Source organism: Taudactylus pleione, unplaced genomic scaffold, assembly GCF_031769625.1.
Source record: "Taudactylus pleione unplaced genomic scaffold, aTauple2 ptg000004l, whole genome shotgun sequence".
Taxonomy (NCBI): Eukaryota; Metazoa; Chordata; class Amphibia; order Anura; family Myobatrachidae; genus Taudactylus; species Taudactylus pleione.
Genome location: NW_028284407.1, coordinates 5,715,481 through 5,729,328, shown reverse-complemented (window position 1 = coordinate 5,729,328; position 13,848 = coordinate 5,715,481).

Sequence of the window (13,848 nt, the reverse complement as noted above, 5' to 3'; positions counted from 1 at the left end):
AACTTCTTGAGGCCATTTTTGGACCTAGCGTCACACAAATATCATATTGTCTTGTTAGTGATCTCATGTGACAAGTTAATGTTCTGCAGTCTACTAGTTAAGTCTACTCTGTTCTGTGCAGATCTGCATTTGTTTGTCTATGCTTAGCTTCCTTTTGTCATGTGACAGGTCAAAGGATTAGATCCTCCTTTTTTGTTACTACTCAGTTATCTGTGCATGAGTTGCTGACAGGCTGTGTTAAGTCTCCTCTACCCCAGAGACTTATATCTTCTTACTGTGCACTGTTTATTCTCTTATTTGTTACATGTACAGTGATATATTCTGCAGAACTACAGCTTTATTATATAGACAATCATTCCAGTCTGTATTAATAAAAGGTTTACAGTTCCAGAAATCTCATAGTCTGTGCATTGAGAGATAGACATGGTTTAGCTATCTGAATAGTTACACACTGTTTACATGTAATGTGGGTCAGAATACAACTTGCTTTCCCCCCGCTTGTCCACTCCCTTACTTACTAAAACACGCTTCTCCTTATATGGTCATTCAAAAACTTTCATATTTATTGATCATTGTAAAAGGGACAAAAGCAAAGTTTTTTTAAAATAAACTAAGGTTTTGTTTTTTTTTCGATATAGAGAATCAGAAAATAGTAATTAAAATAAAGACGCAAAAAAATTTTTTTTTTGTTGACCGGTATTATTGAAGACAGCCTAGAGTGTGCAAATATATATTACTCATATGGTAAATCACATAGCAACTGTAACAAGCCAATCCAAACTGACAAGTACAAGGCCAATTAGGCGATCATAATAAATATTATCAATTATTTGAAGTTGGCTTAAATAGATATTTTAGCGATGCTCTGTAATTTATTGTAAGCAACAAAGTTTATCCAATATCTGCACTGTAATGACCCATAATGAACAAGGTTACTAAAGAAATATTATCTTTGCGTATCACTAAATGAATTAATTGTTATATTAAAAAGATGCTAAGCTGTTCCCGGAATTACAACCGCAGCACAGCTAGGGCACTGGAGCTTTAGAAGGATCCACTACAGTATGTGGTTAGATAGAGATGTAGTCAGCATCCCGCTGTCCGGGATGCTGATGGGCGAAATACCGGCACCGAAATCCCGACAGCGCCGGCATCCTGAAGGTAAGTATCAAGCGTTAGGGGGAGGGTTAGGGTTAGGCATTAGGGGGATGGTTAGGGTTAGGCACTAGGGGGAGGGTTAGGTTTAGGGTGTGGGGAGGGGGAGGTTAGGTTTAGGGACTAGGGGGAGGTTAGGTTTAGGCACCGGGGAGGGAGTGTTAGGTTTAGGCACTATGGGGGGAGGTTAGGGTTAGGCACCAGCAAGGAAGAGTTAGGGGTAGGGGTAAGGGTTAGTCTCACCTTAGTTCCATATGGGTGTCAAGATTCTGACTATTGGGATGCCGCTGTCGGTATTCTGACCAGCGGCATCTCGACCGGTAGGGATCTCATACCCAACACGTTAGAGAGGGACACACTTCCAGGATTCGGGGTCCACACACCCTGCACCCACTATGGATACACCACCACAGTCCCCCAAGTCCACTTCCATGTTGTCACACTTGACTCTGGCCACTGCTTTAGTCCTCACATCCAGTGTCTCTCCCAGTCATGTCATCTCCACTTTAGAAATATTGCCAGGATACTTCCTTTTCATATACCCAAGATGCTACCAACACTCTTGTCGACTTTCTCGCCATTTCCCATCTTGACAACTGCAGCTGCCTCCTATCTGCTATTCCCTTTACCCACCTATCCCTGCTTTAATTCATCTTTAATGCCACAGTAAGCCTGATCTTCCTCCAAGGGTGCCGAGAGGGAGGGGGATCTGGAACTAATTACCCTGGCCAAGGCTTGATGGCACCGCCCAACCCCCCTTCTCTCTTTTCGGTCAGGGGCCGGCAGTGTCACTCATCAGCCCAGCACATGCTGCTGTGTGTTGGGCTGCAGTGGGTCCCAGTAGGCTGCTACCACTGATCTGCAGCAGCAGTTCCCTCCAGCAGTGCAGGGGGGAAAGGGAGGGAGCGATCAAACTTATCACATCCCCCTGGATTTGCTCCTGGCTGAGGGGCACACAGCGCCCCCCTTTGGAGCTTGCTAATTTTTTAATGGGGCTTTGCCACACCTGTTGTTATTAGACCACGCCCCCAAAACCAGGGCCTTGCATGCCTCACTACGGCCCTACCATCCTCTCTCAATGCGTCACTACTGCAGCACTACTTTGCAAAATCTTCTTCTTTTCTCCTTCTCCCATCATAACCTAGTAAGTCAAAATCCATAAGAAGCCTCATGGACAAGAAATTAGTTATTGTCCGGTAATTAGTCTTTCATAGACTGTCAGCCAGAACTGGCTCTCATCTTTGGATTACAGCAAAGTAAGAAAGAAAGAAATAAGATTGTAGGTTAGTAATTATATATAAAAAAAAAAAACCATTACACTACAAAAAATATTAGGGGCTCAATAAGATACCAAATATATAACACTGACATTAAATTATTAATTAGTTAAAAATATATCTAGGGCAATATTATTAAATAAAAATCATAAGGGGGCAATGATATTATAATAAAATCATACTGGGGCACCATTTTAATTAAACAATAAATGGAGGCATTTTTTTTTTTTAGTTTTTATTAAACAACAGGAGGTGACCAATGTTATTGTGCATTATTTTTTGGCTACTCCCTTAGAGAACCAGGACTAAAACTGTAGCATTGCCCTTTAATGAAGGGGGGGATTTTTTTTTTTATTTACATTTCTTTATTTTTTTTTTTAAACATGCTGACAGGCAATATAGCATCATCTCTATATCTTAAGGCATTTTCCTGACTTTTTAAGGGCAATTTGCTAAACCACTGCTTAATAGATCTCACTCTTTGGGCTTTGGCCCTCATTTAGAGCCGCTCGTTAGTGGCAGTACGCTCGTAGCGTTCCGATGTTGTGCAACCACGCATGCGCCGGTGTTACACAGCGCATGTGCGTACGGCTGTTTGCGATCTTTTTTTAAGTCGTTCGTCAAATAACGAACAGGAAGTGACCTGTCAAATGTGATTGACAGAACAGGCCGTTTTTGGGCGGTGACGGGGGTGGATATCGGAAAACGCAGGCGTGTCGAGGCATTTTGTGGGCGTCCTTAAATTATCTCATGCGAACGTCAAATGTGATCGGAACGAGTCATACGTCACTGTCTGATCCACTTTCCGTTAAAACTGCTCGCACAGCTTGGGGTCTGGTATACTCTACCACAATGGCGATGGTCTCGTCCCCCTCCCCGAGCCGCCTCGATGTTTCATCAATGTTTTAAATTTAAACAGACAAGCAATCAACTTTGATTACCAAACTTGCTTGTAATGTGTTTAGCCACTATTTTTTGGGTGGAAGCCCAAAACCGTACGCAGGTGAAATACTCAGCTGCTAATTTCAGTATTACACAATCAATTAGCGTACCATTTTTGTTGTCCCAAAAATTACATTATTTTGGTTTAGGGGTTTCTGTTATTGCAACAATATTGTCATCATGTTTATTTTTTGGCCAAATTTTTAATGTTCTCAGAAATTTCAACAACATTTTTAAATTGAAAAGTGTGCCTTTAAACTCCCAAATGGTTTTTAACCCTTTTTTTTCCGGACTGTTTTAAAATTAAAATATTTGGGGTGCCGGGATTAAGGAAAATACATTTTTGGAATAATGTCACAATACAATGCAGAATAATTTGATTGTTTTATTTTTTAAATGAAAATTTTTTGTTTTTACAGGCCATTGGCCACTTTGCAGGTCTGGATAACGTCACAAAAAATGACATAATTAAATAAAAAAGAAGAATGGCATTTGGCCAAATTAAAAGAACACACATTAAAAACAATTCACAAGAAAGGAGAGGGAAGTTTTGGCTCTTAAGGAATATGGGTCAAGCACAGAAGGATTGTGGGAAAATTCGCCAGTGCTGTCATCGCTTTTTGCCCCGTTTGGCTGGGGTAGGGTGGGAGCCTGACCGGGTCCGGGATGTCCTTTGGCTGGCCTCTCCAGAGGCAGATGTTGTGGCCTCTGGACTAGGTAGAGGGCTAGGCACATTTGGATGGATGGCTGTTGTTGTGCCAGAGGTGGAGGATCCTGATGTTCCGGCAGGAAGGGAGGCCGGCTCCACCATGTGCTGGCGAACGAGCTGCTCCAGGGCATTGGCAATTCGGATGTTGGCCCTGGTATTTTCCGCCAGGGCCTGACCAATGGTCACGTTGGCCGCAGCATTTTGCTCCATGGCCTCCGCCACCCGTAGCAGACTGGCGTCCATCCTCAGCAGAATCTCCGTGTGGTGATCCGATTTAAAATTGAGATCCGTGAGGAGGGCCACTGCCTGCGAGGGGGATTGCCCTGGACTGGCTTCTGCAGGGTCCCCAGCCGGATCTACTGCTTCCTCCCCTGCAGAGTCAGCAGAAATTCTGCGGCCACGGCTCCCCTCTGGAGCAGACTCATCCGCCTGTGTCTCTGTGAACAAAAAGAGAAAAGAGGAACATTACAATCTACATATTGTCACAAACACATTTCAGAGTTGGTAACATAACAACATTTACCTGGGACAACATGAGGAGCCGCAAAGTCTGGCATGTCCGTATCCATGTTGGACACGCCAAACACCTCCTCATACTGCACACACCCCTGTGCCAGCTCTTCCAAGTCATTCAGCTCCAATGACACAGGGGTGGGACCCCCACCTGTTACCCTTGCATGCCTAGCCCTCTCTGCCAGTTTTTGTTTTAGATGATATTTGTAATCGGTCCATCTGTGGAACAAAACAAAAGCATTATTCCTGCAGTATTTGGCCCTGTAACCACTTTTCTTAAAAATTTAGTTTTTACGTACCGCCGTTTGACATCCCGGGCTAGACGTTCAAACTCACCAACCCTATTGACAGCACTGGCTATCTCCTCCCACATTTTCCACTTCTGGCTTGAACCCATATTCCGATCGGCCTGTGGCAGGGTGTCAACACACCTTTGAACCAAAACCTCCATCTCCTTTCTTGTGAATTGTGGCTGCCTTTTTTTTTTTGCTTTCTTTGGTTGCCATGCTCGGCCCAGCAGCCTCTTCCATGGCATCCTCCACACCTTTCAATTTAAAAATAAATATCATTTACATGTCCAACTGTCTATACATTTGGGGACTAACAAATCCTTTAAACAGAAAGAGAGAAGTACTTACCGGGCGCCTCTTGGCCATCGTTTTGCTGGTCTGTAGACATTTTTTTCAAAAGCACTTGATCTACACCAGACCGTTTTGGCTTTTCCGTGACGTATTTACACATGCGTCCTTTTTTTGTGTTCGCATCATTGATTGTGCGCTCCTATGATCCCTCCTTAATTTGAGTGGGAAAAAAAAAACTATTTATGGATATGGGCGACTCGAGTCGAGGTGGCGGGTGTTGATTGTTGGAGGTATCGTGTGTAGTCGTGGATTGTTGGCGGGATTCGTGGTTGAGAGGCATTTTTTGGGAGGTGTAGTTGGTTTTTTGGTTGGATTTGGATATTTTGCGTTCGTTTTTTTGAAGTGCGGATATTTTCTTTCTTTGTTTTTTGGTGAGTATTTTTTTCATGTACTTTAAAAATTAAGGTTTCTACAATTTCTGCATTTTAATATTTTTTTGGGTTTTTTTTACGTTATTTTGGCTTTGCCCCAGAGAAGTTTTTGGACTGTGACTTATTGTTCGACTTTTGGTAAGTTTTTTTTTTACGTTATTTTTTGAATTTGATGTGTGGATCTTCGCATATATTTGGAACATTCATGTTTTTTTTAAAATTTGGCATATCATGTATTAACACTAAATCTAGCGTCCGATATTTGTATTTTTGGATTCGTGATTTTTGATGGGACAAATGCCAACTATTTAGCGCACTAATGTTTCCTTATTCTCCTTCACCAAATGCAAACTATTTAGCGCACTAATGTTTACTTATTCTCCTTCGCCAAATGCAAACTATTTAGAGCACTAATGTTTCCTTATTCTCCTTCGCCAAATGCGAACTATTTAGCGCACTGTTTCCTTATTCTCCTTCGCCAAATGCGAACTATTTAGCGCACTAATGTTTCCTTATTCTCCTTCACCAAATGCGAACTATTTAGCGCACTAATGTTTCTTTATTCTCCTTCGCCAAATGCGAACTATTTAGCGCACTAATGTTTCCTTATTCTCCTTCGCCAAATGCGAACTATTTAGCGCACTAATGTTTCCTTATTCTCCTTTGCCAAATGCGAACTATTTAGCGCAATATTTTTTTTTTTCGGAACAAATTTGCACATTATTTTTTGGCCTCTCAAAGTAGGTTTGATGTTCGAAATAATGTGTGCTCCCCCCTATCTTTTTACGCATTTTGTTTTTTGTTAAAGAATCAAATATGTCCACCAAAAATACTAACCGGAATTTCAAATTTGGAATGTAGGTTGTTGCACTCATGACCATACCCCGGCATGTAAGCATCATTGGAATTTAAACCTAAGATAAGTATATTTTTGAATTAACCTTTTTATCCCAAAATAACTACCTGGCTTCCCATTTCAGGTTGATGTTGGTCGTATTGTTTTGGCCATGCTTCCAGAACCCGACCAACCTCAATCTTGTCCCAGGCATAGGCATCGTAGGCGTGCAAGGCCCAAGATATTTCGAACACGTGTCACCCTTTTTGGAATGCCCGATGATGAGGTTTTACGACGATACCGTCTTCCTCCAAAAATCATCATAGACACTCTCTCATTAATAGAGAGTGATCTTGAGCGGCAAATTGACAGTCCTACAGCAATACCACCACTTACACAATTAATGGCGGTGTTACATTTCTGTGCCTCAGGATCCTTTCAAACCACGGTGGGAATAGTGGCTGGAATCTCCCAATCCTCATTTTCAAGGATCCTGAGGGCAGTGATGGAGGCCCTTTTCAAGCACCTCCATCATTTTATTAACATGCCATTGGATATGGGTTCCCTTAGTGTGGTGAAGGCCAATTTTTACCAAATAGCTGGCTTCCCACACATCATAGGGGTTGTGGATGGTACTCACATACCACTGCAGCCTCCAGCATGGCTGGAGGCCATTTTTCGCGACCAAAAGCACTATCACTCCCTTAATGTAATGGTGGTATGTGATGCCTCCCTCCAGATCCTGTCCCTGAATGCAAAATTACCTGGGAGTGCACATGACTCATTCGTCATCAGGGATTTGGCATAAATTAAACAACCTCCAAGCTGGTGATGCGTGGCTTCTGGGTAAGTGGAAACCTTTAGTTGTAACCATTGCCAAGCTTGAGACACAGTGATCCTGACTGTTTTTTTTATGTTCACAGGAGACAGTGGCTACCCTTGCACGCCCTGGCTGCTCACTCCTTATTTGGCTCCCACACCAGGGCCACAAAGTGAGTATAATTCCGCACTTACAGCCACCAGGCAGGTGGTGGAGCACTGTATCGGCCTTTTAAAAGGCCGATTCAGATGCCTCCACCACTCTGGTGGCGAACTCATGTATTTGCCGGATATGGTTTCGAAAAGTGGTGTCCCAATGCAGCCAGAGGATGCCTTACCTGAGGATGGCCCCCCGAGGTTGGTCGGAGGTCAGTATGTGGGGGGGCCATACGCGATGATGTGGTGGCCCGCTTTTTCAGGTAATTATTGTCAAACCTTTACTTAATTGACCCAATGTCTACATGTACGATTGGAATGTGCCTTTTTAATCTTGGTTTTCCTTTTTTGTTCTTGTCTTCCTTTTCAAACCATGTAAAAACGATGCCTACTACCTGATCCACTAAATTCTCTACATGTGGCCACATTGGAACTAACTTGTTGACATATTTTTGCATCGCCTCATTTGTGGATTCCTGTTGGCCTGCTACTTATTTCAACAGTTCTTGAGTGTTGTTTGTTTTTTTGGAGTTTGGTGTAGGTTGTTTTTTGACGTGTGTTTTCACTGTGTGAATTGCTTGTCACAATTCACTTTCTGTTTGTGTTTGCTGTGTATTAAAGTTTTGTTTTCCGTTCAAAAGACTGTTTATTTACACATTACAAGCATGTGTAACCTGTCTCCCAAAATGCCACCTTTCAGAATGCTGTATCCTGTAATGTGTGAAATTGTCAAGTCTTTGAACATGCTTTGTGGCGTAAAAAAAACAACAAAGGGCTTAGGGTGAATCAGTAGTTTCATAAAAAAAGAGGCCTAAGCAGGTTTCAGTTTCTATTTACATTACCCACCACACGAAAAACCACAAACTGTTGGTGTAGCCACAAACCTATTGGTATGGCGAGGTGTTTAATGTGGCAGCTTACATACTTTCTAGCGCTTTGTACAATCTAATTTACCTTACTTTAAATAACATGAACAAATAGTGGACTTATGGAAGGTTAAACAATGACATTTTTACAGACAAGAAATGAGACTCGTTAACATCCAATGCATTTTTATTTTGCAAAAAAAACACAATTACAAAATCCCAAAAAAACAAATCAGCTCCGAAGGAGCGCCGACATGTGGTCGAGGACCACGAGCATTGAAATTACGTGGCCTCGCAAGGCGCCCAAGCCTTCCTGCATCGCATGCATCCGCCTCTGGTCCGCTGTTGGTATAAAAAAAAAGGGATCCTTAAGGAAATGATACCTTACATTATAAGTGTAAACAACAAAATAAACAAATAAATCGAGTTGCAAACAAGATCCAGTTTTGAGAACCAAACAAATAACAAGGCAAATGCTAAGATGGTATCAATAATAATTTCGAAATGAACACACAAAAATGAGAAACAAAAAGGACACAGTAGCCTTGTTAGGGTAAAGCACAAAACACAAAGAATGAGTGTTTGCACATGGGTGAGATGTATCAGTGGAAAATAACCCAGACATTGTATATACAATTCAAAACGATTTATTACAACAAAAGAAAGGTCAACATACCGGTAATTGGGCTGGATGGTCTGGGTTGAAGTCCATCCTCCTCCTCCTCGGAGGTGGGCCAGTGCTGGTGGGTTGAGGGAGGGGAGAGGTCTGAAATTGGGGAGGGATCGGAAAATCGAGGGGGTGATGGCGGGAGGGTGAATAAAAGAGAGGGGGGGTTGGAGGGGAGGAGGAATTTTGGGGGTGGGGCAAATTGGGAGAGGGAGGGGCCTCACATATTGGCCGGGCAGGGGTGGAGGGGGAATTGGTGGAAGGTTGGGGAGATGTGCTCGGGCTGGTAGTCGGCGGCGGTGGCCGAGCCCGGCGCCGAACTCTGCGGCGAGCCAGTATTCTGCGTTCAGCCCCTAAATGATTAATGACAAAATTTTACATTTTTTTAGGGAAGGGGGGGGTGTGGAAGCCAAATTTCCCACACCCCAAAAAAAAAAACATTATAAAACAGGCAAACATGCACACACAGACATGTCAAAAAAGCTAAAACAGGGCTATACTGAAAACAAACATGCACACACAGACATGTCAAAAAAGCTAAAACAGGGCTAGACTGAAAACAAACATGCACACACACACACACACATGTCCAAAAAGCTAAAACAGGGATAGACCACCGGGCTTGTGACAAGACCCTTGTGGTAGGGTCTCTTGTCCGCAAGCCCCAGAGAGCTTCTGGCTCTAATAGAGCCGGAAGGTCTCCCACTGACGTCACTGGTGATGTCAGTGGGGCCGCCCACAAATGGCAGGCATTCGCTTGGGAATGCCTCCATTTGTGAAACCACCCCCCCACCACGCCTACAAAATGGGGCGAGCTGTCGATCAACATCGACAGCCGCCCCTTTTGTAGTGAGCCACGGAGCAAGTGCTTTTTGCGCTCACCCTGGGGCACGCGCGTGCGCACTGGGCCACCATCAACCCGCTTGCGAGCGGGTCTGAATCAGGCCCAAAGTCCCAGAGGATCCTTCTTACTCCAGAGGTTCATCACTCCCTTTTGTGATGGCTGAGAAAGGATCATCTGAACAAAGGGCGTCCATTCTGGATACCAAATTGGGTGCTTCTCACCACAGACGCCAGTCTTTGCGGATGGAGAGCAGTGACAGGTCATCACACCTTTCAGGGAAGATGGACAAATAAGGAAAGTCATCTGCCAATAAACATTCTGGAACTGCGAGCAGTATACAAAGCACTTGTCATGGCACTTGACCTGCTCCAGGTCAAGCCGGTCCAGATCCAGTCCGACAATGCAACAACAGTGGCCTACCTCAATCATCAGGGAGGCACAAGAAGTTACGCAGCCATGAAAGAAGTGACAAGGGTTCTGATTTGGGCAGAACATCATTTTCCGGCCATCTCGGCAATATTCATAGATAGTCCATATCCTCTTCCTCTATGGCAGGATCTGCTAACGCAGGGCCCCTGCTGGCATCCTGACTTACCTCGTCTGGCTTTGATGTCGTGGCTCTTGATTCTTCCATCCTAAGAGCAAAAGGTTTTTCCAATTCTGTAATTTAGATGATACTATGGGCACGGAAGCCTACCTTTGCCCACATCTATTACAGAGTTTGGCATTCTTTTGGTCAATGGTGTTCCCACAGAAAGTATGATCCTAAGGTGTTTAGGATTTCCAGGATACTGGCTTTTCTCCAGGCAGGTTTAGACCATGGTCTCTGCCTGGCTAATTTGAGAGTGCAGGTTTCTGCACTGTCAGTCTGGTTCTGAAGTGGTTGACAGCAAAGACACTTTTTCTTCTCGCTATCTCTTCAGCTTGCAGAGTCTCTGATTTGGCAGCGCTTTCTTGTCGCTCTCCATTTTTGATTTTTCACCAGGATAAAGCTGTTCTTCGTACAAGGGAGGATTACGTTCATAAGGTAGTGTCACATTTTCATGTAAATTAAGAAATTTTAGTTCCAGCTTTTCATGCTCCAGATCTTTCTGTAGGCAAAGCCTCCCTGGATGTAGTTCGTGCTCTGTGTATCTATGTGAAGCGCAAACACTCTGTTAGAAAATCATATTCTTTTTTTGTGTTATATGGTTTTCACAAAAACGAGGATGGCAAACTAATAAGCAGTCTCTGGAGAGAATGCTAATGGTGCATACACACGGTCAGATTTTTCCTTCAGATATGAACGATAACGATTTAAAAATCGTTCAGTCGTTCATATCTGAAGGAAAATCGTTCATATCTGACATGCCTGAACGATGGACGATCAACGATGCGCGTTCCCGATGGTCAGATAACGATTTCTGATATCTGATGTGTTTGCAGTCAGACTTGGACGATTCCATTCATTTTAATGCAGTCAAAGATCGTTCAATCGTTCAAATCGTTCAAAACTTTGGTAAAATCGTTCAATCGTTCATCTGGCAAATCTGACAAGTCTGACAAATCTGACCATGTGTACGCTCCATAAGGATGACTAACTCTCAGGTGTACACACAGGCTGATCTCCCGGTCCCAAGCACGGTGACAGCACATTCTACTCGGTCTGTAGGGCCTTGGTGGACAATTAGTCGTGGTGCCTCTGCTGAACATTTGTAGAAGGCAGCCACGTGTGTCCACACTTTTCTTAGGTTCTATGCCTTTGATACTTTTGCCTCTTAGGATGCTTCTTTTGGGCGAAGAGTTTTCCTTTCTGTTCAGGAGCGCACCGGCACCCTAGGTAGATGCTGTGGATCCCTATTGACCCTGAAGAAGAAAATTAGAGTTATGGTAGACTTAACAAGATAACTCCATGTCTTCGAGGTCCATAGGGTCCACAGGGCACCCACCCTGATGCACCTGGCTGCATGGGTAATTATTTCTTTTGGTCACAGATTCCCTCATTCGGTGTAAGAGTGTTTCTGGTGTACGATTACTCTTCCTTCTTCTCTTTCCATCTCCTGCCTTGAGGCTTGTTAACTAAACTGAAGTCCTATGACTAGGGGCGGGGTATATATGGAGGCGGACCCGAGGCATCCTGGGAGCTGAAGCTTTAACTGTTTGGTGCCTGGTCTCCAACCATAATATCCCCTCATTGTATCCCTGTGGACCCTATGGACCTCGAAGAAAAAGAGTTATCTAGGTAAGTCTACTCTAATTTTTTAACAGTGGTAGCGGTGGCATATATTACCTTTTATATATTAATTTATTACTTATTAATCATTATGAATCATTGTGTTAAATTAATTAGATATGCAATATTAATTCAATTTATTTTTTAGACTTTATGTTTACCATTCTTTTTGCGCTCCCTCTATCTGTTACTATTTAATCAGTTAGGGTTCCATGTATTACGGCAATTATGGAGGATAATGTGGAGTATTTCCATATTTTCCACCATATTTGCTTCTTCTTGGACTATGCTTGACCAACCCCCAGGAGGCAGCACAAGGTAGTAGTGTTGAGAGCATCAGGCATGGTAACTAGATTAATAATTCATCCTGCACATCTCTCTCCCTCCCCTCCAACATGCGCCCAAAATCATCCCTAAACATTTACTTCACTATTGAGCAGAGCTGTTTTTGTATAAAAGCTAAATATTATACACTGTATGATTCCACACTGTACACGCTCTATGTACATTAATGCATAAAATATTAAACTTCAACATTCGGTTATTTCAGCACCATAGTATTTAAATAAAGGTTCTCAGTTTTGTTTTAGTTTTGCTTATGACATGACATGACACATTTTGATATAAAAAAGTCGAAGCTCTTTAAGTCGAAGCTCTGTCGTCATAATGACACTTCTATCTTTTTAAAGAGCGATTTAAAGAAGTACCACTTAAGAATTATGTGAAAGGATCCACTTCTATAATCCTTCTGCTAATTGCTTGGTAATTATTTGTAGCTTTTTAAGTTCAGGTGACAAAATGAAAAGAAAGTGCTATCAGTGTTAATATTGTGTAACCTGAGCACATTGATTCCTCTAATTATTGTGAAGATTTGCAGACTTTTCACATGATCGTTAACACTCTCATTAATTTTCTATTGCTGTTGTTCAATGATTACATTAACGATTGATTATAAAATATCAACAGATGTCACTGCTGTGTACACTGATATAAAATAGTTTCAATATTTGTTCATTTGTAATTTTCCCCCATAGCTAATAGCAGCTTTTCCATAGTATTTCTTCTGTTTTCTACCCAGTTTCCCCTCCCAATTTACCCCCCCTCCCGTAGAATGTAATCTTTCACAGGCAGGGCCCTCCGTCCACTTGTTTCTCCCCCTGCAGTATTCCTTGGCCTTATTCAGAGATGGCCGCAGTTCACATTGCTACGAACATACGACGTGGCATTGGATCAACATCATGACCATTGCGATAGTTGCAGCATGGGCCATTGGAGAAAGCCAAAGGCATATCAAATTAATCAGCACAGTCACTTGGTGCGTCCTAGTCGCATCGCATTGCCACTAATTCCCCTTTTACACCAGAGCTAAAAACCGGGTTATTGCAGGGTTAACCCGGGTAGCTCTTTGGTGTAAAAGGGGAAAGGGTTGGATTGACGGGTAGAGTGACCCGGCAATCCAACCCAGGTAACTTGCAGGGTTTAACACGGGAATAACCCGTGAAACCCTGCAGTGTAAACGGCGCGATCCGGGTCAGGGTGACCTGGATCGTGCCGCATCCCTTGCAATTGGCCGGCTTCAATTACGTCATCTCCAAGCGTCCTAGGTTGTTCTCTTGCTCACTCTCTCAAACCAAGGGGGTTTATTCATGTAGCAGTGAAAAGCCCTTTATCAGTGATAACAGGTCATTTCACTGCTTCCTCCTATTCACAGAAGGGGTTACCGTACAGAAATCTAAGATTGGAGCCCCAGCTCTGTCAGGGAGAGCAATTCATAGAAGCACAGAGAGCTCAGCTTTCCGTTTCGGTTCTATAAATACATTTGTCATTTCAGGTTGGCGTTA